The sequence below is a fragment of the Melanotaenia boesemani genome, chromosome 14 (genome assembly GCF_017639745.1).
Source record: "Melanotaenia boesemani isolate fMelBoe1 chromosome 14, fMelBoe1.pri, whole genome shotgun sequence".
In the NCBI taxonomy this organism is placed as follows: Eukaryota; Metazoa; Chordata; class Actinopteri; order Atheriniformes; family Melanotaeniidae; genus Melanotaenia; species Melanotaenia boesemani.
In genome coordinates this window covers 2,705,952-2,732,268 of record NC_055695.1, presented here as the reverse complement: position 1 = coordinate 2,732,268, position 26,317 = coordinate 2,705,952, and the positions used below count along the sequence as shown (strand labels likewise).

Here is a 26,317-nt window from a genome sequence, read left to right as displayed (position 1 = left end):
ATGAAACAAAACATTACATGTAAACATTGAATCACAAGAAAAGAGAGAAAAAAAAATAACAGAGGAAACCAATACCATGAAGTCACATGTAATCCAGTCAGGAGACTATTCCCATAAGGAATTAGAGGAGAAAGAGGCTGGCCAAACCCCCTAAACCATCTCAGGTAAACATGCCTGTTACATGTCTAGCACACACTGTGACTCCACAGACCCTCAGTAAAACTACACCAGGGATACAATCATGAGAAACCCCGCCCTGAGTCTGCTCCATACCTGTAACTTGCCGCCACCCAAATAGGTGTGAGAAATGGAGCGTAAAACAAAACATCTCACATCGCAATTAATTACACAATTAATATATCAAACAGTTAGGAAGGTGTATCGACCCATCCACACCAGATGACAGAACCAAAACACTCCAGAACACATGAGAATACTCTGTCTCTTTCAAATTCTATTGACCCGTCTCTCAGTTTACTCCCTAATATGTTTAATCTGTTGGTCCATAATCTCAATAAGCCTGGTTACAGGCCTTAACAACCTCCCTGTTCTAGACCTAATGCTACGTGATGGTTCCACCAGTGGGCCTAAAGCAGGAGCAGTACACAGAGAGGGAACGTGGTCAGCAGCCCCAGAAGCATTAGCTAAAGCAGCACAAAATCTATCGCACTGCCCAGATCCCGCACTACACAACTCAGAGGCAGTCTGCTGGGGGTCCTGAGGCTCGAGTTCCTTCAAAACAGGCGAAATGGGTGAACCGCCCCGGGAACTAGATCGACCAGCACCAACATCTTGTGACTGAACCAAAGATGGCTCAGGATGTTCAGCGTGCAGGTCATCCCGATGTTCACTGTCGAGCTTCCCACCCTGATCACTAGACCCCTCAGATGGCAACTGGGAAACCCAAACTTTAGTTCTGTACTCAGCCGCCCCACACGACATGTCATCATCCGTACAAACATCATCCCTCACTTCACATGGGGAGTCAGAAGTCGAAGAGACAGAAAAGTCCTGATCGTCAACCAAAACTGTGTCAGGGAGTGGCAGAAAGGTAAGTGGTGTTATCAAGTTGCGGTGAACTGTCTTCACATCACCAGATGACTCATGCTGAATTTTAAAGGTGTGACTGTCAACATTGACGTCAATGACAAGATAAGTGGCATCTTCCCAGCGGTCAGCAAGCTTGCGTTTACCACGTTCTCCCTTGTTGGCCAACAATACCCGATCACCGACCTCAACTGGAGCCCCCCGGACTCTCCGGTTGTACAGCTCAGCATGCCTCCCCAACTGTTTGGATGCTGAAGCCTGAGCAACCCCCATAGCCTCCTTCAGACTCCGCCTCAGCGACTGAACATACTCATCATAGCTTACAACCTCAGGAACAGTCAAGACAGAGCCGAAAGCCAAATCAATGGGCAGCCGAGGCGTCCTCCCAAACATTAAGAGAAACGGGGCATACCCTGTGGTCTCGTGGATGGTACTGTTGTAGGCAAACGTGAGGGATTTCAGGGCCTGAGGCCACCTTTGCTTTGACCTTGGTGGCAGTGCCCGAATCATGGTCCCCAGGGTCCTGTTCATCCTCTCACATGAGCCGTTGCCCATCGGATGATATGGTGTCGTATGGGATTTCTGAACACCAGCAAGCTTCAAGAGGTCAGCAATAAGGGCACTTTCGAAATTAGCCCCCCTGTCTGAGTGAATACGCTTGGGGAACCCATAGACACAAAAGAAGTTATGCCACAATTGGTGGGCCACAGCTTTGGCAGATTGGTTCGGACAAAGAAAAGCATTCGCCATCTTGGTGAAGTGGTCAGTGACTACGAGCACGTCCACTGACCGGTTCCTAGAGTCCTCCGCACACCAGAAGTCGATACAAACAAGTTCAAGAGGCTCAGTCGTGATAATGTTTTCCAGTGGCGCTCTTGCCTCTGGCTCAGGGGTTTTGCTCAGCACACACCGCTTGCAGCCTCTCACATACTCCCTTACGTCCCTTTCCAGACCGGCCCAATAGAAGCGCTGTCGGGTGAGGTACAAAGTCCGTTGCTGGCCCTGGTGGCCAGCTTCATCGTGGACCCCCTCCAGCACAAGCGCTTTCAAGGAAGCAGGTACCACATAAAGAAAAGACTTGGTCTTTGTAACAGTGCTCTTAGACACCCGATACAGCACACCCTTTCGCATGCTAAGCTTATCCCAGCCCTTAAGGAGATGGAGAACACCGGCAGGCTCCAGAGCACGCTCCCTCCTAGAGGGTCGCCGTCCCCTTTCCACAAAGAAGATCACCCTCCCTAGGACAGCATCAGACTTCTGCCTGTCCATCAGTTGGTCATGAGGCAGCACGGCAATCCCAGCCGGTTCTATTGGCAACACAGTCTGGGGAAGCTGTGGCAGCAGCAATGCATGGGATGTCATAGCACCTTCCTGCAGCTTGTGTGATTGCAAAACAGCTGCCACTTCCTGACTTGCTAGCACCCCAGGCTGAACAACCACAGCAGACTGGCAGCCAACGGTAGGCCCCACAACCGAGTTTTTCTCAAAAGGGTGAGTAGACCACCTGAACACATCCTGCACCTGATCCTTACCAACGGCATCAGCCTCAGCCAGCAATGCCCCATAAGCCACTCTTGTTAAACGATGGAGTGCACTCGAGTGAACAAAGGGTTCCCTGCTAAGAGCATCAGCGACGATGTTCTTGGGACCTGGAATGTACTTGATATCGAAACGGTAGGGTGCCAGTTTGGCGACCCACCTTTGCTCACATGCGTCAAGTTTAGCCTTGGACAAGATATATGTCAACGGATTATTATCTGTCCAGACTGTAAAAGGATGTCCCCGCAGCCAATGATGGAATTTGTCGCAGATTGCCCATTTCATGGCAAAGAACTCTAGCCGGTGGGCAGGATATCTCGACTGTGCATATGAGAGCGATTTGCTAGCAAAAGCAATTGGCCTTGCCACAGTGGCCCCTTCCGGCACCTGCGACAAGACTGCCCCGAGACCGTTACTGGACGCGTCCACTGAAAGGAGGAAAGGCTCATTGAAATTGGGATGAGCCAGAACCACCTGGTCAAGCAAAGCCTGCTTAAGGAGATGAAAAGCTTGTCTGCACTCCTCCGTCCAATCCGTGGCCACAAGCTTACGCTGGGGAGGCCGCCCCTTTCCTCTTTTTCTTTGGTAAGGAATCTTAGGTCCAGTGGTGAGACCAAACAGTGGTTTGGCTATAGATGAAAAGCCCTCAATGAACTGCTGGTAGAAAACTACCATTCCCAAAAAGGAACGTATTTTCTGCTGTGATGGGACCCCTGTTCCGTCTTCCATTAGGTCCTCCTCAGTGAGAGCAGTAATGGCTTGCACCTTTTCAGAATCTGTAGCGATCCCTTCCGCACTCACAATGTGGCCAAGGAACCGTACCGACCTCCGCAGGAAATGGCATTTCTTCGGGGCCAGTTTCAAATTGTGGACCTGGAGACGCTCGAAGACCATTTCCAGTCGCTCCAATGCAATCTCCTCGGTTGGAGCAAACACAAGCACATCGTCTAAGTAGCAAAGGAGGCTCAAGAAATTCTGGTCCCCAAAGATGGACAGCATCATCCGCATAAAAGTTGCGGGGCTGTTGCACAGGCCCTGTGGCAGACGGTTATACTCATACAACCCAAACGGCGATGTAAAAGCCGTATACCTCTTGTCATCCTCATGAACCTCAACGTTGTAATAACCAGACGTGAGGTCCATGGTAGAGAAGAAAGCGTTGCCACCTAGCGCAGCCAAAGCATCCGCCTGATGAGGTAAGGGATGAGCGTCCTTGATGGTACGGGCGTTTATCCAGCGGAAGTCAGTGCAAAGTCTCAGGTCCCCTGACTTTTTCCAAACTAGGACCAGAGGAGAGGCAAAGTCACTACTGGACTTTCTGATGATTTCTCGTTCTTCCATCTCGTCAAGTACTTGTCTGAGTTTCTCGTACTGATTGGGCGCAACACGTCGGTACGGTAACCGAAAGGGTCTGTCATCACTGAGCCGGATCCGGTGAACACAACCTTTAGCTTTTCCACAGTCCAATCTATGTCTGGAAAAGATGGACTGGTACTTAGCTATCAGTTCAACAAGCTTCTTCTTACAAGAAGAAGTCACGTCACAAGAATCAACTTCAATATCAGCCAACCCGAGATCATGCAAAAGTGAAGGGACTCCACCATATGGTCCACTAGGATCGCCATCCCCACTATGACAGTCTGGGAGGCTTGAATCATCAGATGTAACACGGGAGTTTTCCTCAATGACAGAAGCATCCCCTGACTTTTGCACCTGCTGGAGAAGACATTGAGGCTCAACATCCACATCCGGGCAATCAAAGTCCTCCAACTCCATACAAGGAAAGACATCGGCGAGCTTAGCATTGCGTTTAAGCGTCACAGGCTTATCAGATGGGTTGATGACTTTAAGGGGCAGCCAACCATCACCATGAAGCAATGCTACAGACCTCCCTATCAGAACAGACTGTGGGCGTGACCTAGCAGCAGTAGGCTCCACGATGACTGCGCTGCCGACTGAGATGTTGCCAGCATTCTGAAGCCGACCCCAAACTAAATGCTCACTTAAAGGTTCAAGAGTCACAGCCCTCTTTAACTTTACCGTTCCCACTTTGTCAGGGATGTCGCTGCCTGACCACACCTCCACATTGGCTAACAGGCTCAACAGCCTATGTTGCTCAATGTCAGTGTAGTTGGATGAAGTGATGTGACTCAAAGCATCCTTCGAACCTTTTAAGCGCCGTATCAGGTATTTGAGGAGATTACTCCCCACAATGAGGTCATCATTTTGTACAGCAACCACAAATGTTGGAACAATCACAGGGAAACCAAACAGCTCAATCTCGACGTCACAAATTCCCAAGGGTTTAGTCTGCGACCCTCCACAACCAACCAAAACCGCATCTGAGGGGGCCAGAGAAGGGCTCTTTATGGCTCCCTCCTGTGACAGGCGCTGCAAAGCTCTGGAACTCATGCTACATGCCATCGAACCACTGTCGAGCATAGCGTTAATATCAACTTTGTTACCAATCAGTGCTTTAACATGAAAGAGCTCGTCATAAGGTGCAATTCTCTGTGTGTTCTGCAATATGACTTTACTCTTTAGGTCTTCACATACACTCTCATAGAAAGACTCCAAATCATCATTTACTGTACAGGGGGGATTGACTACTGGCCCAACACTTTCCCCCCCTAAATGTTGGCCCGCCCGTTTCCCTCTTGCTGAGAGGTGTGTTTGCTGGTAGTAACCGCTGCTGGCTGAGGCATGACAGACTTTGGACAATCAGCACGTGTGTGACCAGAAGCATAGCAAAGGAAACAGAGATGATTGGAGCGACAATGAAAGCGAGTTGTATGTTCCCTATCACCACACACGTCACATGGCAACGAAGGTCGCGCTCTGTGTCTGGGACCTCCCTGTGTTGGTCGTCCCGGCCTGTCTTGGTAGTGAGCCTGGCAAGATCCTTGTGCCAGAATGTGCTCCAACATGCTGATAATACGTCCCAAAGGCTCAGCAGGCTCCCGTGGTGACTGACCTAATGCCAGGCCTGCATTATCGTCACCAGCAGGCTTACTAGCGGGTGATGGAGCCTGGGGAGCAGGACTGACATCCTGGCGCAATACCGCCACAGAAGTGGAACTCTTAGACTGAGAAGAGTGTCTTTTGTCCCTCCTATGTTCAACCAGTTTCTCATGGACCTCAGCAGCCGTCCACTGCTGCAGTGGCTTGCACCTGAATATTAGGGACAGTTCAGGATCGGGGCAGTGTCTGATAAACATAGTAGTGAGTTCTCGTGAAGGATCATCCATAGATTTATTCAGCCTTTTCAGACAGTCTTCAGTCACTTCCATAGTTTTGTTCAGTCTAAGCCAATACTCGAAAGGCTCTTCACCAGCAAATGGCATGGTGGCATAAAAGTCAGCTAGTGGCATGATAGAGGAAACTGTGTCACTAAAATGTTGTTTCAAAATGTCAAAGATGGGACCCGGGCCATCCGACAGAGCAAGAAAAGGGTCACTGCGAAGGGCCACTTTAACCACCTCCCTCGCTCTCCCCACCAACCTGTTCATGACCTCCTCAGCCTGCTCTGCCACGGGAACTGCCTGCTTTCTGAGGTACGACACGACCAATGATTCCCACTCATGGATCGTATAGGCATCCAAGCCATCACCCTTAAAGCACACTGGCTCTTTGACTTCAGACTTCACTATCAAGGTTGTGAGAGACTGGTCTACCCCCCCTGATCTAGATGAATTACCCGCAACGTTACCTTTTGAACTACCAAGCTGTGATGAGATGCAGGAGGCAATACTCTCTCCGATTGACATGCCAATTTCTTTAGCTATACCTGCAATCATGTGGACTGAGGGACTGTCCTCCTTAGTACCAGGTAAGTCAGGCCCAACACAGCCTATGTGTGGTGCAGCAGTGAACGCATCATCAGTATCTGAAATGTTCTCAAGACCAGGCACAGGTGTGGATGTGACTGGAGCAAACTGAAATCTAGCTCTGCCCCTGTTCATAGGTGTTACAGGAGTGCACAGTAATGCACCCCTCCCCCTGCCAACACCAGCACCAAAGTCCATGTTCATTATGGAAAACAAAGTTTCTCTTTTTTTTCTTTTCAAATAAGTGAGTGAAAAAAAATAAAAATAAATGAAGACTCTAAAATGTCTGTATTTATATAAAAAAACAGCACCCAAAATCACCAGGCCCCAAATGTATAACAGGTGTTGTAAAAAAAAATAAATTTCCTCGATATGTTTTTCTAAAAATAAACTTCTTCCCCCCCTTCTTTTTTTTTTTTTTTTTTTTTTTTTTTTTTTTTTTTTTTATAGACTTCACTTCAAGTAGGAAGGCACACAGTCAATGAAACACTAAACAAAAAAAAACAAACCCAAATATGGCCCTTAGAAAAAAAATCAGGCCAAAAGAGCAGGTTATGCAGGCATATGTAGCATAAACAAAGCAATAAGAACGCCCAGCTGTGAGCTGTGATCAAATGAGTCCAAAAGAGCTTCAAAATAGACAAAATATTAGATAATTGGCTGCTCAAACCACTGAAACGCGACACAAAGTGTCAGAATTCCCACCCACGGTGAGATGAATGAGGAGACCAAACCTACGTTCGAACACAAGGATGTGAGCACTGCTCCACCTGCTGGCGAAAAAGCGAAACTGCGCTCCTTAAGCAGTACACCAAGTCAGCGACCCGACAGCAGCGACCCGACGTCACTGTTCCTCCAGGAGCGGACGTTCACTCTCTCCACGTGGCGACTCCTGAAGCACGGTCACGGCACCATTGTAACCACTGTCTGCGTTGTGTTGTGATTTTTCTGGATGAAGGCCGACACTCTTAGTATTTGGAACGGACTTTATTGTCTGCAAAAACAGCGATGAGACACACACTGGTCGGTCACGGTCACACTCATCAGCCGCTCGGCACAGCATGGGCTCAATCCTCTCTTACTGGTGCTGAGGCAACGTCACAGCCAGTATTTTATAAATAATAAACAAACTTAAAGCTAACAAAAGACATATGTACCTGCAAAAACAGCGATGAGACACACACTGGTCGGTCACGGTCACACTCATCAGCCGCTCGGCACAGCTTTATGGAAAAGAGTTTAGCACAGATTAGCTTAGCATTCGAGCTAAGTAGCTAACTATCGCGTCATCTCAAAACAATGAAATTTTAACCCATTCAGTTCCGTGCTATGTATTCGGCACGTTCTTGAGTATAACATTGCTTTGGTTGTATTATTATTATATTCTTTTCACATTTTTAATACAGTACTGTGCGCTGAGTGACCTACCATGGGCTCAATCCTCTCTTACTGGTGCTGAGGCAACGTCACAGCCAGTATTTATAACCTGAGGAGAGCCGTGCCAACCAGTAGGTGTCCCCGATACATAGACTGCAAATAAAACGGCAAATCTGATTGCCTGTTCAGTGCCAAGTGGAATCAACTACACTCCGTTACATCTGCTTGGTGCTTTCTGCACGTACACTGCGTAGCCTAATACGTGCCTACGTGGACATTACGTTATAAAACGTGACCTGTGTTTAAATACCTGATTAATATTTTGTCTTACATGTTATAGTAACAAAATGTAGACACTGATTAAGGTCTTTATTTTCAGTTTGACAAAAAATAAAATAGATAGAACTAGATATTTCAGAATAGTAAATCACACCAACCCGCCCCGCAGTGAAGTGAAAATTCTTTAACCCACCCCAACCCGAACCCTGGGTAACCCACGGGACCCGCGGGTTAGGGGGCGGCCCGCGCATCACTACTCCACACGGGACTCAGGTGCGTCATCAACATCGTCACGGAGAGGGACCTTCCACCTGGTTACAATGTTATGTAGGACAATACATGCAAGTATGATGTTACATGCTCCCTGTGGTTCTACCCGCAAGTACTTAAGGCATGCAAACCGTCTCTTCAGATCTCTGTTTAAACACTCGATTAAACATCTCGGTCTGCGATGAGCAGCATTGAATCGTCCCTGGGCTGGTCTGGCCCCGGGAAGAAAGGGCGGCATCAACCATGGTAGGAATAGGAATGAGGAATAGAGATGACAAGATAAGCTTTCCTGAGAACAAGGCACAAGACAGATCGAAGAAAGAGGCCTGATTACAACGCTGCAAAGAATGACAGTCTGGCGAAGACTTGAGCTCCTGCTTGATCCTAAATAGCCGGGAGTAAAGCCGGCTAACGAGCATGCTGATGAGCTGCAGGTGGTATCAATTGTGGCTCCAGCCTCCGCCCTCCGTCCCCATGGCAACCTTCTCAACCCTACCTGCAAACTTAGACACACATACACACAGAACCATGACAGACTGGGCCTCCCCTTCCGGTTAATATACTCCCAGTCCCTAGGGATGGAGAAAGCGAGGCCTCATGAATCATCGAGCCAACTTTGAACCAAATGCTTGAAAATGGCTTAGTGTTCTGAATCATTTGACCAAACCAAAGAGCTCCATCTGCTGGCTGTGGGTGTCTGATGTATCAGAAGGACAGCGTTGACACCTCACATCTGTCATTCCTATCTCAACTTTGAATACGTGTTCAATAAACGATACGTAATCTACCATCCGAGTGAATATTTATTTTCTGTTGTTCATATAAATAACAAGGAGGGGTATTAGGTAACATTTGTTTAGGTAACCGAATTGTGGTGTAACTTAAGTAAAACAATCTGTAATGATAGTAGTTACTCAGTGGGAAGGCATGAGAGAAGGAGTGTTTGTGCAACGGGTATAGTGACTGTGTTAGTTATTTTATACAGTTGTTATAAAATTGTTTACTGTTTTATGTGTCTTATTATTTATAATAGATATTGCAAATGCGTGTTTTCGTCTACCTCATGAGTTGTTTTCTTTTGTATAGCTGATCGTTGTTAAATGTGGAACAACAGTTTATAGCACACTGCACATTTATGTACATAGATTATTTACTCAGAGTTTTTTTTTTTTATTGTCCATCTAGTTTTTTCTTTCAAATTGTTCATTTTTATTTTATAATGTTTTATGGCTTTCAGGTTGGACGGCAAAGTAAGATTTTCATTGTTCAGGGAAACTTGTTTCCTTACTGTGCAAATGACAAAGACACTTTGAATCTTGAAATGTATTATGAGAAAAAAAACTTTGGTAACTTTGTGATGTGTCATAGATTTTTATTTAAAAACGTATTTTCTGTTAGGCTTCAGTCTGCTCCTCTTCTGGCATACTATGGGATGAGAACACTGCCATAATCTGAAGCTGAAAGAAAACGTTTTGAAACTTTGAAAGTCAGTGTTTGAAAATTTAAGACCTGAAATAAAGTTTTGCAAGTCTGAAAATAAGTTTTGAAACCTTGAAAAGTATTTTGAAAGTCTGAAAAAAAACTTTGAATCTCTGCAAGCATAATTTTGTACTTGAATTTTTATTTTTCATAAGTGCAACATGCATATTACAGAGTTTCAGCCTCACATTTTCAGAGATTCAAACCTCTTGTTGCAACCTTACAGATTTCAAGTCTACATTTTCAGAGTTTCAAATATGGCATTGTTCTCCCACCACATTAGTTTGCAAAAAACTTTTGAAACCTTGTAATATGAGATCTGAAAACTGCTGTGTGCATCTTCGCAAAAAAGTTTTGAAACCTTGAAACCTGAGTTTTGAAATGTTAAAATCTTCTCCAAGCATCATTTTGTAAGGATTAAATTTTACTTTGAAATCTGGGCGGATGAACTTTTCGGAGTTTCGTCTGCACCGCTGCGAGTTGCGATGAGGTGATTTATGGCAGTGTTCTCTCGCTGCTTTGATTTGAAACTCTGAAACCCACACTCTGAAAAACTAGAAAGAAAAAAAAAGAAAAAAAAACGGCTCCGGGGGAGGGACAACGCCTCTTCTAACTAATCGTTTCCCTTGTAATGTATTAGTCCAATCACATGTAAGAACGCACAGTTCTTGTCACCGTTGCCGGGCGCTGAGACGAAGCTCAAATCGTGGCACGGCAACTACCGGTTGTGGCCGCGACTTGTCACGGACTGCCAGAGCCTGCCGAAGCGGATGGCCCGACTCTCCATAGCCTAACGTTTATAACCGTAAACAAATGTCTTTAGGCACAGAAATGTTGGTGGATGTAAGCTGCTTCAACCGTGCTGCGGCAGCTCTTTGGAGCACCAGGGAACGGGGGAAGTGCCTGCAACCTGCATAATGAGAGGATTAATGTGATTTTATGTACAGAATACGAGAGTAAAACCCCACTAATAAAGACACCATGCTGTATGTCAGTGGTCACTTACAAACAGTTTGAGGAGCCTTATTTTCGTGAGAGCACCATGACTTCCAAGTCACGTGTACGCGCACCTCACGAACATCAAACTTGTGCCAATATAACATCATATTCGGAGTACAGTTATTACTGAAAGAAACGGAATGGATCAAGTACAGTATTTGGAGAATTTGACAAAGTGAGTTAATAAACACGCAGTGTTGACAAATTAATTGCATTCTTTTAATCTAAGAAGAATCGGAAACTTCATGGAAAATAATATAAAATATAATCTGAAACAGCTGCCATTGTTGCCATGAGCTGCACAGCCAGCATACAGCTGGTTTTGTTTGTGGAAGCTGGTGTTGATAAGATTAAATAAAGAATATTTTTATCATCCAATTATTGCTAGTGTAATAATTAATCACTTAACCTTTAATAAGTCCTCTAATTTTTTCTTTTGTTTTGGGTTTTCTTGCTCCCAATCATATAAACTATGCTGTAGTTTTAGCTACTCAAATCTCTTCTGTAGTACGCTGAATAAAATTAACATTTTTATTCCCCCAGCCCATCAGTTTGCCAACCAGTTGCCGCTGCCTGCAACGACCCCACAAAAGTGCTGCTTGGCACCAGGTCTGCCTTTGCTTACAGCTGCTGCAAGATACTGCACCCACAAGCATGTCCTTGTATGGGTACAGCTGAAGTCATAATACATTGTTTTGGGGTGTCCAAACCCTTTCTGATAGTTTGTTCTATGTGGTTGTAATTATCCCAGCTAAAGTAAAAAAATGTAACCTGTAGTTAATTCATAACAAACATTTTATTTAAAGAAAACACTTAACCTGTTAGTTTTTTTTATTAGTTTTAACACTTGTACTTTACAAACTAAAATGTTTAATGTTTTGTGTCTTTGTAGGTGTTGCAGTTTAACTAAAAGTTGATTTGTTGACTGTGGCCTCCTTTATGGTAATTCTGGACAAATAAAAGACAGATGATACAGCATGTAGAAAGAGTGCTGTCTTTAATAACATTTTTAGAAAGAAAAAGGACAGAGTCTGTAGGTAATCTCCACTGGAGTTGGCCAGTTTGCCAGATGCTGTGTTTTATTATGATCATTGAACAATCTTAATCATCTTCAAATCTGGCAAAAACTTTGTAGTTTTTTTAGCAATGATTTCAACGCAGAACATCTCATAGTCCTGCTTTCTTTCAAAAATAAAAGTTCAGAGATCTGCTGGAGAACTCTCATCAAGTTCCTCATCCCAACTTTGCAAAGCCTTCGTGTCTCATTTTGTTCATCTTTGCTCATTAAGACAGCTGGAAACACAACTTCCACTGAAGCTTAAAGTTCGGCACCGATCAGCTGCAGCCATGATGTCACGTAGTAAAATCCTTTCCTGCGAAAGGGCACAAATAATTTTTAAGTTAGTTTTCATATTAATTAAGATGGACAAAGATGGATTTTTCAACATTTCATATTTAATATCTTTGTGGCCTTTAATATACAGTAGGTAGGTAGGTAGGTAGGTAGGCAGGTAGGTAGAGAGGAAGGTTGGTCAGTGTGAGAGGTGACGTACAACAAGGTGTCCTAGAAGGGATTTGAACCTTGGCCACATTAGCACCTTTACAAGGTGCAGCTGCTCAACCAGGTGACCTAAATGATATTCCTACATATCTTGTGGTTTTTTTTTTTTCTATATGAAACACCAGAAAGTAGTTTACCTATAAAATTGAGTTTGGGCATCAGTTAAAATATTTAGTGAGCAGCATCCGTCAAGGTATGGAGGTTAAAAATGTCTCACCTGTTCAGTTTCTGTGTCTTCAACTGGAGTCTTATCTGCAGGGCTGCAAAAAATCAATGAATAAAAAGATTAATACTCACATTGAGCAACATATTGGTGTGAAGGAGACCATAGCTACAACAAAATCACTGTCCTGTACCTTTCACTATGCTTGGATGCACTTTCCAGGAGCACACATTCTGCTTCACACCTGAAATGTGGCCTTTTTTTCAACCACAGAATCATAACCTAAAATCATATAAAGAACAATAGCCATAATAAAACAACTGTTAATATTTTAAAATACTCATATTTACAGTCAGCTGGATTCTATATATTAATGTTGGTGCATATCTTCAGTAGCTCACCTCAGGCAGAATGAGCTCTGTGATGAATTGCTGCTTCTCAGCAACAGAAGCCGGCGATGACGGCAACTTGTCCAGTCGCTGGATGCTGCTAAGTCAAGCAAAGACAAATAAAATCAGTATATGTTGATAGAGGAGATTGGTAATATAACAGCAATCTCACTGACATATATGTACCTGAAAGAGCATGTTTTTCCATCTACCTCTTTTTCCCCTCTTAGTCCTCTATATATTTGTAATATGTCAATAGGGTATGTCATTATGTCACTTCTTTCTGCCCAAAACAACAATGCATACTACAAACATCACTAAATAATGCAAAAATAAAAAATATATCATTTTCTCTGTAATGTTTCCGAAGGGTCGGATCCAATCCTGCATGTTTCCACAGATAAAGTCTGTTGGAAAGAACGCAGCCTTTCTCCAGATTTCTTTGCAAATCCTGTATTTGACTAATGTTTAGTTGTGTATAAAGTTTTATATTGTCTGAACAACTGTAAGCACCGTCGTGGCTAGTGTTAATTTTATCAGACATTTTAAAATTTTGTCTCAGTTTTAGTCCAGTTTCAATCGCGCTTATTAGTTTTTATCACATTTAATCAACCTCATCTAATTTTTATTTAGTCAAGTTTTAGTTGACTATAAGTTGAGCATTTTAGTCTTTTAGTAAAAGAAAACATAACTTTATTTGTCTAGTCTTAGTCAACAAATGTCAATTTTAGTCTAGTTTGTCAGGACAAACATTTTACCCTTTTAATTTTGTCAGCAGATAATACTGAACATTGTTAGTAGTTAGTAGAACATTGTTAAATGTAGTTTAACATTGTTAAACTACATTTAACATTTAAAACTCATACTTAAAATATAACAATCCTATTTTATGTAGAAATTATTACAGGCATTTTTATGTTTATATGCATTTATTTATATTAATATTGATGCCAATTCAAATCAAACGTCCTTGTGATAGTAACCTGAAGACAAACAGAACAGCATTTTGTTTTTTTTTAGCTTGGAACCCCATTTTGATATCAGAAAACTCTAGCGACCCCAGACATTCAAAACACAATTTAACTTTTTTTTATACCACATTTAGACAATTTCATGTATGAAAATGCAGGTTAAAGATGTTTTGAAGTGTGGCATATTATTTTATCTAGATGATTTGTTTTAGTACGTTTTAGTTTGCATCCATGTGTAGCTGCTGAAGTGTTTTGTGTTCACTATAGTTCGCTTGCAGCTCCTAGATTAGCTCATACTTCTAATCTAGTCTGCTTTAATTAAACTTGCAATCCAACTGAAAACATAGTTACCTGACCAGTATAACAAGTCTAAGTTAGCAAAAATTCAACTTAACACATAATTCTACCAACAAGTGGCTACTATCGCTACAAGCTACAAAGCTAGTAAGTTAGCCAGCGGTTTGTGGTCGGTTTAATGTTCTTGTTGGAAAATGACAGCCGTTGGTTTAATGTTACATTAAACAACCACCACCAAACGTTTTGTTAACTTACCACGATGTCTTTGTGCTGAACTGCGATGTGTCGCTTCATGTTTGTGTTTTTCCTGCTACCTTGTGCCTTTTTTTCCTTCTTCTTTTTTTCCCTTCAATCTAGCGAGAATTGGTGCATATATCACGTCTTCTCTTTCTCTGTAGCTCCGTGCAAAGCAATTAATGTTTTATTTTTAACTTTTCACCGTGAATCCACCTCCTGACTGGCCCATGTGTGTAAACGTGCCTGCTGCATGTTTGAAGAGGGGCGTGTGTGAGTGGCCAAAGACCCGAGGAGGAGGCGGAGGAGACAGGATTTGACAAAGTCATATGATATAATAATATAATTTTCGTCTCGTCTTTGTTCGTTAACTAAAATTTCCATACATTTTATTCCAGTTTTTATTTAGTGAACTACATTTTCGTCTCGTTTTTATTAGTTCACGAAAATGCATTCTGATTTAGTCCCAGTTATTGTTCATTAATGGGTGTTTTATACAAGTCTAGTCTAGTTTTCGTCCGGTGAAAAATGTGAGTTGACGAAAATACTTTTGTTTAGTTTTTGTTAGTGTCGTTCGAACAACTGACATACAGCACGGTCTAACAGTAGGGTATTAGCAACTTTTATGCAACAAGGACTATATACGTTTACAATCCAAATACAAGTCGTGGCTGTACATAAAATCACATTAATCCTCTCATTATACTTACCATCTGGATCATGCCTGGTGCAGGTTGCAGGCACTTCCCCCGTTCCCTGGTGCTCCAAAGAGCTGCCGCAGCACGGTTGAAGCAGCTTACATCCACCAACATTTCTGTGCCTAAAGACATTTGTTTACGGTTATAAACGTTAGGCTATGGAGAGTCGGGCCATCCGCTTCGGCAGGCTCTGGCAGTCCGTGACAAGTCGCGGCCACAACCGGTAGTTGCCGTGCCACGATTTGAGCTTCGTCTCAGCGCCCGGCAACGGTGACAAGAACTGTGCGTTCTTACATGTGATTGGACTAATACATTACAAGGGAAACGATTAGTTAGAAGAGGCGTTGTCCCTCCCCCGGAGCCGTTTTTTTTTTCTTTTTTTTTTTTTCTAGTTTTTCAGAGTGTGGGTTTCAGAGTTTCAAATCAAAGCAGCGAGAGAACACTGCCATAAATCACCTCATCGCAACTCGCAGCGGTGCAGACGAAACTCCGAAAAGTTCATCCGCCCAGATTTCAAAGTAAAATTTAATCCTTACAAAATTATGTTTGGAGAAGATTTTAACATTTCAAAACTCAGGTTTCAAGGTTTCAAAACTTTTTTGCGAAGATGCACACAGCAGTTTTCAGATCTCATATTACAAGGTTTCAAAAGTTTTTTGCAAACTAATGTGGTGGGAGAACAATGCCATATTTGAAACTCTGAAAATGTAGACTTGAAATCTGTAAGGTTGCAACAAGAGGTTTGAATCTCTGAAAATGTGAGGCTGAAACTCTGTAATATGCATGTTGCACTTATGAAAAATAAAAATTCAAGTACAAAATTATGCTTGCAGAGATTCAAAGTTTTTTTTCAGACTTTCAAAATACTTTTCAAGGTTTCAAAACTTATTTTCAGACTTGCAAAACTTTATTTCAGGTCTTAAATTTTCAAACACTGACTTTCAAAGTTTCAAAACGTTTTCTTTCAGCTTCAGATTATGGCAGTGTTCTCATCCCATAGCATACTACCTCTCCAGCTTTGGAGAGGTTGCACCTGAAAGAAACACAAGAACAAAATTGTAATTAACCAAGTTTAAAAACATTAAATTCTCTGCTGATGGTGATCAGAAACCAGCTTGGTGTCTAAGGTCCTGCAGGTGGTGGTTTTCCTCTGCAGCTGCAGACTGAGACGTTTCCTCTGATGCTTCTGGTTGAAGTTTATGATTAACTTTAAAGTCTGCTCTTTGCAAGGCTATTTAAAAAACATCTATATAAAGAAAGGGGAATTAAGCTTACCTGTGATGTTAAAGGCACCGCCTGCTCCGTTCTTCTCTCATACTCCGAGCTCCTTCAGCAGGTTCTCTGGCAACGGCATCTTGCGCAGACGTTTGTTTCCCCAAATCTCTAAAAGCTAAATGTGATTCAATATAAGCTCATGCTGATGTGATGTTTTTCCTAAATTTGTTTTCAAAATGTAATGTCGCACAATCGCTACAGAATCTCCTCTCAAAAACCCGCGATCTCCTCAGCGTTTGGAATCTGAGAGATTGACAAGCCCGGTCCCTTCAAAGATCCCGCTTGCTGCTCGATACGCGCTGATGACGTAACGAGGCCTCGTTTGGTCTATCACGTGACTTTTGTACGGTGGCCCAGAGGTGTCACAGCAAATAAAAGCCGCAACACAACAAAATAAGTCACAACACTACAAATAAAAGCCGCAACACAACAAAATAAGTCACAACACTACAAAATAAACCGCAACACAACACAATAAACCACAACACTACAAAATAAACCGCAACACAACACAATTAGGCACAACACTACAAAATAAACCGCAACACAACACAATAAGCCACAACACTACAAAATAAACCGCAACACAACACAATTAGGCACAACACTACAACATAAACCGCAACACAACACAATAAGCCACAACACTACAAAATAAACCGCAACACAACACAATAAGCCACAACACTACAAAATAAACCGCAACACAACACAATAAGCCACAACACTACAAAATAAACCACAACACAACACAATTAGGCACAACACTACAACATAAACCGCAACACAACACAATAAGCCACAACACTACAAAATAAACCGCAACACAACACAATAAGCCACAACACTACAAAATAAACCGCAACACAACACAATAAGCCACAACACTACAACATAAACCGCAACACAACACAATAAGCCACAACACTACAAAATAAACCGCAACACAACACAATAAGCCACAACACTACAAAATAAACCGCAACACAACACAATAAGCCACAACACTACAAAATAAACCGCAACACAACACAATAAGCCACAACACTACAACATAAACCGCAACACAACACAATAAACCACAACACTACAACATAAACCGCAACACAACACAATAAGCCACAACGGAAGTTGTCTTTTTTTTTTTTTTTTTTAAGATTTTACCACCGGAAGTTAGCTACACCAAGTTTCAGTCCAAACAGATGGGAAGTTGGAGATTTTAGGAGGCAGCCGGAGAAGTAAGTAAAATACTGTTTGTTAATAACGTTTATTAATTTCGGCATGCGCTTTTATGAATGCTTTTAACTTTTTATGTGTAGATTAAGAGTCATTGCATGTTCGATGTATGCACACGGACGAGGTACAGTCCGTTGCGACAAAGCAAAGCTGCAAGACAGTGCTTTATTAAATGTAATTGTTAGTAACTTAAACCTCTGTTTCTCTCCCTCTTAAGATAAGTAAGGCCTTTCCGTTTGGTGTTTGTCTATTTATAAAGCACGTTAACGTGAAAAAAATATTTAAAACAAAAACACACCAAAAAGAGAGAGAGAGAAATATGTATTTATGCAGACTGATGCGAGCCCCCAGCTTATTGTGTTGTGTTGCGGTTTATTTTGTAGTGTTGTGGCTTATTGTGTTGTGTTGCGGTTTATGTTGTAGTGTTGTGGCTTATTGTGTTGTGTTGCGGTTTATTTTGTAGTGTTGTGGCTTATTGTGTTGTGTTGCGGTTTATTTTGTAGTGTTGTGGCTTATTGTGCTGTGTTGCGGTTTATTTTGTAGTGTTGTGGCTTATTGTGTTGTGTTGCGGTTTATTTTGTAGTGTTGTGGTTTATTGTGTTGTGTTGCGGTTTATTTTGTAGTGTTGTGGTTTATTGTGTTGTGTTGCGGTTTATGTTGTAGTGTTGTGGCTTATTGTGTTGTGTTGCGGTTTATTTTGTAGTGTTGTGCCTAATTGTGTTGTGTTGCGGTTTATTTTGTAGTGTTGTGGCTTATTGTGTTGTGTTGCGGTTTATTTTGTAGTGTTGTGGCTTATTGTGTTGTGTTGCGGTTTATTTTGTAGTGTTGTGGCTTATTGTGTTGTGTTGCGGTTTATTTTGTAGTGTTGTGGTTTATTGTGTTGTGTTGCGGTTTATGTTGTAGTGTTGTGGCTTATTGTGTTGTGTTGCGGTTTATTTTGTAGTGTTGTGGTTTATTGTGTTGTGTTGCGGTTTATTTTGTAGTGTTGTGGCTTATTGTGTTGTGTTGCGGTTTATTTTGTAGTGTTGTGCCTAATTGTGTTGTGTTGCGGTTTATTTTGTAGTGTTGTGGCTTATTGTGTTGTGTTGCGGTTTATGTTGTAGTGTTGTGGCTTATTGTGTTGTGTTGCGGTTTATTTTGTAGTGTTGTGCCTAATTGTGTTGTGTTGCGGTTTATTTTGTAGTGTTGTGGCTTATTGTGTTGTGTTGCGGTTTATTTTGTAGTGTTGTGCCTAATTGTGTTGTGTTGCGGTTTATTTTGTAGTGTTGTGGCTTATTGTGTTGTGTTGCGGTTTATTTTGTAGTGTTGTGGCTTATTGTGTTGTGTTGCGGTTTATTTTGTAGTGTTGTGCCTAATTGTGTTGTGTTGCGGTTTATTTTGTAGTGTTGTGGTTTATTGTGTTGTGTTGCGGTTTATTTTGTAGTGTTGTGGTTTATTGTGTTGTGTTGCGGTTTATGTTGTAGTGTTGTGACTTATTTTGTTGTGTTGCGGCTTTTATTTGCTGTGACACCTCTGGGCCACCGTACTTTTGGCATGCTGAATCAATGCTCAGAGACAATGCTCACAACACTTCCGTGTCACATGCTCGACACGTGATCGAGCAGACCGCTCGAGCATAACATCCCTACCAGTCCCTCTCATGGGGTGCTTGGATATGCGCATGCGTGCAGTCAGTAACCTCAATAGTATTGGGCATGTTCCCCAGAAGGAAAAACCCGTTCTTGGTTTAGGCAATCTGATCCTCATTTGGAAATAAAACAAACTGATTGACCAGATTGGCCAATGCAGTAGACACAGCTTTAACCACATCACTCACAGTTGCTTTGTGTACTCCCATATTGTCACCAGCTACTTGGTAGAACGCCCCAGATGCATAGAAGCGCAGAGCAATGAGGACCTGTTCATCCACAGACAGACTGTGGGTCCTTCAGGTTCTCTGTTGTAGTTGTAACCTGACAAGGTCTGCAATGTATGTAATATCAGCGAAACCGCGCATACTGTTCCTCAATGGTGTATTGCTCCTTTGGTTTGGCACGATGGATGTACACCCTTTGACGGTACCGTCTGGCACCACAATGTTGGTAGCGATGAACAATACCTGCCATGTCAGTGCCTCTCTGTACGTCCTCTAAGAAAGGCTTAACAGGATGGCTGTGACATACCCTCCCACTCATCAGCTGATGCGCATAGGCTTGTGCCCAATTAGGCCTCTAATGGCCACAGCCTATAAATGCTATGTAAGCGCACATTGTACTACATGCTGGAAATCCGGATTACGTGATCCTGAAAAACGGGATTTTGGATCAGGGTGATCCAATCCTGTTTTGCTTTGAACAGCCGGGGTAAAAGTAAGCCAGATTACGTGATCCGCCATCCTGAAAAAATGGATTACTAAATCCAGATAGCTTTTATCGGGATGAAATTTTTTAAACAACTGGCCCACTGTCTATTGCCCCTAATATTCTTCAAGCCAAGTTAAAACCCTTCCCTTGTTGCCAGGACAACAAACAAACCTGTTTCCTTGTTGGCTGGAACAGACTCCAGATTAATCAGCCTTCATTGTGGTTTTTACTGACTCAGCCTTTCTTTTCTGCCAGTGGAGTCTCAAACTTCAGGACCCACATCTAGGCCTTGAACCGGCCTCACTGGCTCCTAGGAGACCAGGCTTTGTAAAGTCTTCGTCTGGCTCCCTCTACTGGTTGTTATTTGTTATTGCTCAGTTAGGACACAGGTTATCATTACATGTCCCTCATGCTGATGCTTCACTATTCACTGTTCACAACATGAACTTTACCTGAGTGTATAGATATTGTGTTTTAAACCATTTTTTAAATTTAATTTAGATTTTTTCCTCCCTTTAAGATTACATTTCCCACCCTGTGGATAAAAAAAACAACTGTGTGAAACAGATCAAGAACTAGAAGCCACACAGAAAACAAATAAACAAGATGTAAAGCCAAATTTAAAACAGAAGATGAACAAAGAACACCAGTAAACCATAATTAACCCAAAAAACCACAATATTTAATATCAGTTTATTAAACCAAGACATAACCCCCAAAAATCAGCAGAGCATGTGATTGAACAGCTATCAGCTGAGATTTAATATGAGACATTCAGACATGTTGAGTAACATCAAATGATTAAGAAATGTTCTTATAACTGGAATTCTTATCAGAAAACCATTTTTGTATGTACATATTTATTTATTATCCCAGCTTAATTACAGCATTGTATGTTATAACAGTATAATCTGGTTACCATGTTTATAACACCAGAGACTGTTTAGTGTCACCACGATTACAGTACTGTTTAGAGATACATACTGTCTGAAAAACATGTAAAAAATATAATAACTGGACTATTATTAGTGTGATTATGTTAATGGATGGGCTAATCTGATGACAGTTTTCATTGGACTGTTCTGGATTTTATCATTGATTTGGTTTCATTTATAATTGAACTGGACTGTGTGAGTAAAAGTGTCTTAAGATGATAAATAAAGCAGAACTGATTGAATCTGTAGAGAGACAGGTTAACGGCTGATAGTTCTGGCTGGTAACCTGTTCCCGTCTGGACATCTTTCAGTATCAGGACTGTCTGTCCCTTGGTCAGCCATTCAGGGTGGGTCCTATGCCTCAGCAGTTGGTTCTTTTGTGCCGCTAGGCGCTCATGAGTGAATTTAGCATCTTTAACCAGTAGGCATGGATCATGTCGGGGGCAAGGTGCTGTAACGTTTTTCATACCTGAGATTCTTTGTTGGATATCTGCCTCTGTGATGTTATGTGATGCCTTTCTCCCATGTGTTTTTCCAGTATATATATATATATATATATATATATATTTATATATATATATATATATATTCTATTGAATAACTTTGTCCTGCCACAGCAACTATAATAACAGCATACTATGCTATCTGTAGTTTATAGATTGTTAAATGTTTTGTGTTCAGCACTTTCTTTTAGCTGTACTTTGTAAATAAAGATAAGTTCATTATAATGATATTGAAATTTAAATGATTTGACTGTATGCGCTCATTGCTAAATGATACTAAATTATTAAATAAATAAATGCCATATGGTTGTGCCTTTTGACCTGTACGTAGTCCGCCATTTTCTTCTCTTATTAGATGTGTTGGCACAAGCCTGCAGGTTGACAACACTGCACTTTGGAGACCAAAAAAAGAAAAAAAAACAAAGTGTGGGTGTGGAACTCTCTCAATACAAAAGGTGTAGGTGTGAAAACACCATCGTCCTCCACAGGGGCCCATGTGTTGTTCCATCAATGTTTTTTTTATTCTCAAATCCACACATGGAGTCAGCAGGTTCATCTCTAGACCCCTGCACGTCCCACCGTCATAACATAGAAATGAGCCATATATTAAGCTAGTTATGCCGTGCATGCATTGATTGCGTTAAAAATATTAACTCAAATAATTTCATGAATTAGTTACCGCCACTAACCCAATTTTATGACAGCCCTATTTAAAACACAAAACATCTGAGAATGAAAGAGACCTTGATACGACCAAATACAAAAAAGGAAAAGAACAAAGAGAGCTGAAAGTTTTTAAATTTGTAATGAAAAGGAAACAGTGGAAGAAACGAAGACCCAGACATGAAGAGGAACAACTGCGTGCTCTCTGGAGTGATATACTGTATGAAGAAGTTTTAAAAAGAATCCATGCTGCACTCTAGCTTTTCAGTATTTGAAGTTGAGACAGTGGAAAAAACAAGAAATCTCCATTTTTTTTTGCATGTCCCATAAACTGTAACCTTCATTAGTGTAAGACTGTCTACTGTTTCTACAAGAACCTCAGACCAAATGCAAAACAAAGAAAAAAAAGTGTTTTACAGGGATCCACTTTGGTCCAAAAATCAAATAAAGTTCAGTAATGTTAAATTCCTGCATCGTGTCTTTGAAGTGACTGGATCACTTGGTTTAGAAGTTATTGAAGTTCATTCTCAAAGGAAATTATTAAATTTCCATTAAAAAATGAAGCCATCCAAAAGATTTGGCACCCTGTATAAAAAACTGTTATTTCTCTCTGTTTACGTCAGAATTCTGATTTTCTTTGGAGACACTGGGTCATATGGACAGTTTATTGAAAAATTTGTTTTACCTCCTTTATGATCTTTTCCGTTTAATCAAAGCCTGTCATTTATTGATGATGGTCGCCGAGTCCAGAAGTCTAACTTCCTCTCTTCTGTCCGAGAGCTTTACATGAAATAAGATGAAGATAAAAACCCAGAGAGAGTCATGGATGTTGTTGGTATCTAAACAGAAGAGGAAGCTAATTTCTTCGTGATGATAACAGTTTGCTTGTTGTGAACCAGGTCACCACAGAAGCCACAGACATCGCAGCCACTCCAAAACTCCAGAGAGGTGAGGGATGAGAAACGTCTGCATGTCCTGGTTCATCCTGTGGACAAATATGTGCCTGATTGCTTCCAATTCAATTCAAATCCTTTAATTGATTTTGCAGCCAGAACACAGACAGAGGACAGACATCAAAAACATCTAAAACAAAATCAGAACAAATGGCACAAGTCAAAAAGAGATTCACACAATCCAAAACAAGAAATGAGCTTAAAATAGGTTAAATAAAATCACAGCTAAAAACAGATAAAAAGAACAACTCTGTCACCTTAGTGGCCGTTACCGTTAAGTAGGTGAACAGCAGCAGGACAAACGACACTTTAAGTCTCTTTGTCCTCCCTAACGGGGCCTGAAGGTCATAAAATAAACTCATTCTGGAGAGGGTGGTTCGGGCAGTTTAATATAGAATGAGCTTTCCTCACCACGTTTTTCTTAAAGATGGCAACAACAAAAACCCTCCGGCTGGGAACCAGCAGCTTTCACCAAACTGTCCAAGCGGTTCTTATTTTCCAGACTAAGGCTCCCGAACCAGCAATAATACAAAAGAACAAAACCAATTCAGTTACACTTTTGTCAAAAAGAGACAACATATCAGTGCAGACATTAAAAGATCTCATCTTTCCTTAAAAGAACAACCTCTTATGAACCTTTTTGAGGTGATTTCAATGTGAGACTCAAAACATAATTTATTGTCAAGAAGCACACCCAAATATTTCTAGCTGTCCACCTCCTCCATGGCAGCTGCTGTAGTAACAGTAGATGGGTATCCAGGTATCCATAAAGCCCTGCACCTGAGACTAAACCTAGTTAAATATACAGAAGACTTTCCACTTCATCATTAAAGATGACACAGAAAGACTTTTCCAGAAGTTTGTTATTCTAAAATTTTCATTCTTATTATTTTAAATCAGGTTTGTCAAACTGGTTTTATTCCAGGCTCCACATTCAGTGCAGTTTGATCTCCGGTGGGTCAGACCAGTAAAATAACAGCATAAAAACCTGGAAATAATGAAAACTCCACATTTTACAACAACATTATTCATTATTTGACATTTAATTAGTCATCTCTTTCTAGAAAACATAAGAAAAATAAGTACAGTTTCATTTTTCCTTTGTTACACATTTGATTTATTTATGTATTTTTTTAAATTATTTGATACCTTTAGATATATTTTATATTTCAGAAATATATATAAAATATAAATATTTAAACATATGTATAAATATGTCAAATAAATGTGAAAGATTATTTAGTTTTTATTTATTTTTATAAACTTTTAAATTTCACGTAAAAAAAATATTTTTAGTTACATTTTTTTGTATTTAAATTTATATTTAAATTTTATTTATACATATTTTGTTTATTTTATTTAAATATATTACAAATTCATCATATTTTTAAAATTCCTATATATTAAATACATTTTTATATTTTTATTTAATATTTTTCTTTTATGATTTTTGTTTTATTTTTTATTATTTGATTTGTTTTACATAACTACTCATTTCCATGTGCAGATCACAGTGGATCTATAAAACCAGCAAACATTTAATTCCAGGTGTCTGCTGGAAAAATCCAGTATTCCACATGATGATTAGAGTAACTTTTCCAGATCTAGAAGTTATTTTAAATGTACATACGTGTACATTTCCACATGTGTGTAGTAATCCTGACCACCTGAAGTGACTCAGCTCATCATACAAGCTGAAGTCACGTGTATTAAATCAGAAAGATGGAAAAGATGGAACCGGTTCTCCTCCTGCCCTGGAAACGTTTGATATGTAAACAGAAACATGAAACGTGGAAACATCAGAGATTAAAGTTAATGTCTTCGTCATCTTCAGATTTACTAAATTCATCCTGCGGCTGAACTGGACGCCTGTTGGTTCTTACTGTCTGTTTTATGTTCTAGAAAACATCTTTATTCATTTTTATTTGATGTTTTTACAGGAGCTCAAGAAAGAGTCACAAGAAGAGCCGAAGAGGAAACGACTGATCTCATTGTGGCATTTTTTACTTTATTTTTTATTTTACCTCCTAAACTGTTGAAGATCTGGCCCCTAAACCCTCAAACCACAACCTGAACCTTTTCAGAAGCTTGTCGTCGTTGCTGATGAACTCTGGACGAGTGTAAATAGAGAAAATGTGTTTCTTTGTGAACCGATTGTTAAACTCTGAAATAAAACCTCTGATTTTAGGTTTTGAAGATGCTGTTTGATTGTTTTAAAAATGTCTTATTCTGGGCTTTTTCAGAGAAAAATAAGGATTTAATATCACAGCTGAGGGAAAGTTTAACTCTGAGATTAATTCTGTTTTTGAGAAATGTTCTGATTTAATACAGAAATAAAACCAGTACAAACTCATTTAGATGTTCTGGAGTTTCCAGTTTCTGGAAACTGGTTTGTAGTACAGAGGCTGGAGCTGCACAGCATGTTGGAGATTTCCAGCTGCAGTCTAGCAGAAAACCTCTTGGACTGCATTAAACTGCAGCTTTTAAACCTGGAACAGACTCAGGAGTTTTAAAGAAGGCTGCGTTCCACTTCGAGGATTTTCTGCTTGTGTTCATGCTCTGTAACTGACCAGTGTGCAGATACAGAAGTGGAATGCAGCCCACGTTAACACACCTGAGCTTAGCTCCACACACCACAAGATTTAGTTTGTATATTGGGAAGCATTTCATCCATCAGTGTGTGAGAGTCTGACAGGAAGGTTTCTGCAGCTGAGTGAAGGAGCTTTGTTCAGAGAGGAGAATCCAGCGCTCACTAACAGGACTAACAACACATTTCAGGGATTCCTGGTAAAATAACAGCTTCAAGTTTCTGTTGGATTGTCTGACCAGTTGGTTTGTTCAGTTTCTGATCTTCACACATTGAAAGTTTTCATTTTTCCAACATGAGTCCAGCTGCTGCTGTGTAGACGCCTGATACCAGAATTTAACCATTAAACCGACGTGAGAAGGAGCAAAAAAACGCAGCAAAAATGGTTTAAATATCAGTAAAAGTGCTGCTACAGCCAGAAACGTTGCAGAGAACAGGTCGTATCAGGAGGAGAAAACAAGGCTTGAAGCAAAATGTACAAAATCTAAACAAAGACCAGTAAACCAGATTTAACCCAACCAGAATATTTAATATCAGTTTATTAAAAGACTGAAGAAAACCAGCAGACCGTGACATAAACAGATATCAGCTGACATTTAACATGATGTTCACACGTTAACACCCTAAATTTGACTGTGTTTTAATACACAGAATTCTTATCAGAAAGAAAAAAATCATCAACATATTTGTTTA

The 26,317-nt window shown here is 41.0% G+C and overlaps 3 long non-coding RNA genes across 6 annotated transcripts; 1 reads left to right on the top strand and 2 right to left on the bottom strand.

Moving 5' to 3' along the window:
- Positions 1-7,148: 7,148 nt before the first annotated feature.
- LOC121653058 lies at positions 7,149-8,002 on the bottom strand. The gene is made up of 3 exons (XR_006012730.1): positions 7,842-8,002; positions 7,571-7,636; positions 7,149-7,407 (listed from the first exon to the last, which is right to left on the bottom strand). It is a non-coding gene; the product is annotated as an uncharacterized LOC121653058 (long non-coding RNA).
- A 3,708-nt stretch (positions 8,003-11,710) lies between these two features.
- LOC121652560 lies at positions 11,711-16,573 on the bottom strand. Of its 4 annotated transcripts, none has more exons than XR_006012632.1 (6): positions 16,406-16,573; positions 15,143-15,252; positions 12,943-13,030; positions 12,735-12,823; positions 12,596-12,638; positions 11,711-12,190 (listed from the first exon to the last, which is right to left on the bottom strand). It is a non-coding gene; the product is annotated as an uncharacterized LOC121652560 (long non-coding RNA). The 4 variants fall into 4 exon arrangements; XR_006012633.1 differs by having other exon boundaries at positions 12,943-13,027; XR_006012630.1 differs by lacking the exon at positions 16,406-16,573 and having other exon boundaries at positions 15,143-16,124.
- A 961-nt stretch (positions 16,574-17,534) lies between these two features.
- On the top strand, positions 17,535-25,224 carry LOC121653469. The gene is made up of 3 exons (XR_006012791.1): positions 17,535-17,643; positions 22,984-23,032; positions 24,978-25,224. It is a non-coding gene; the product is annotated as an uncharacterized LOC121653469 (long non-coding RNA).
- The last annotated feature ends 1,093 nt before the right edge of the window (positions 25,225-26,317 follow it).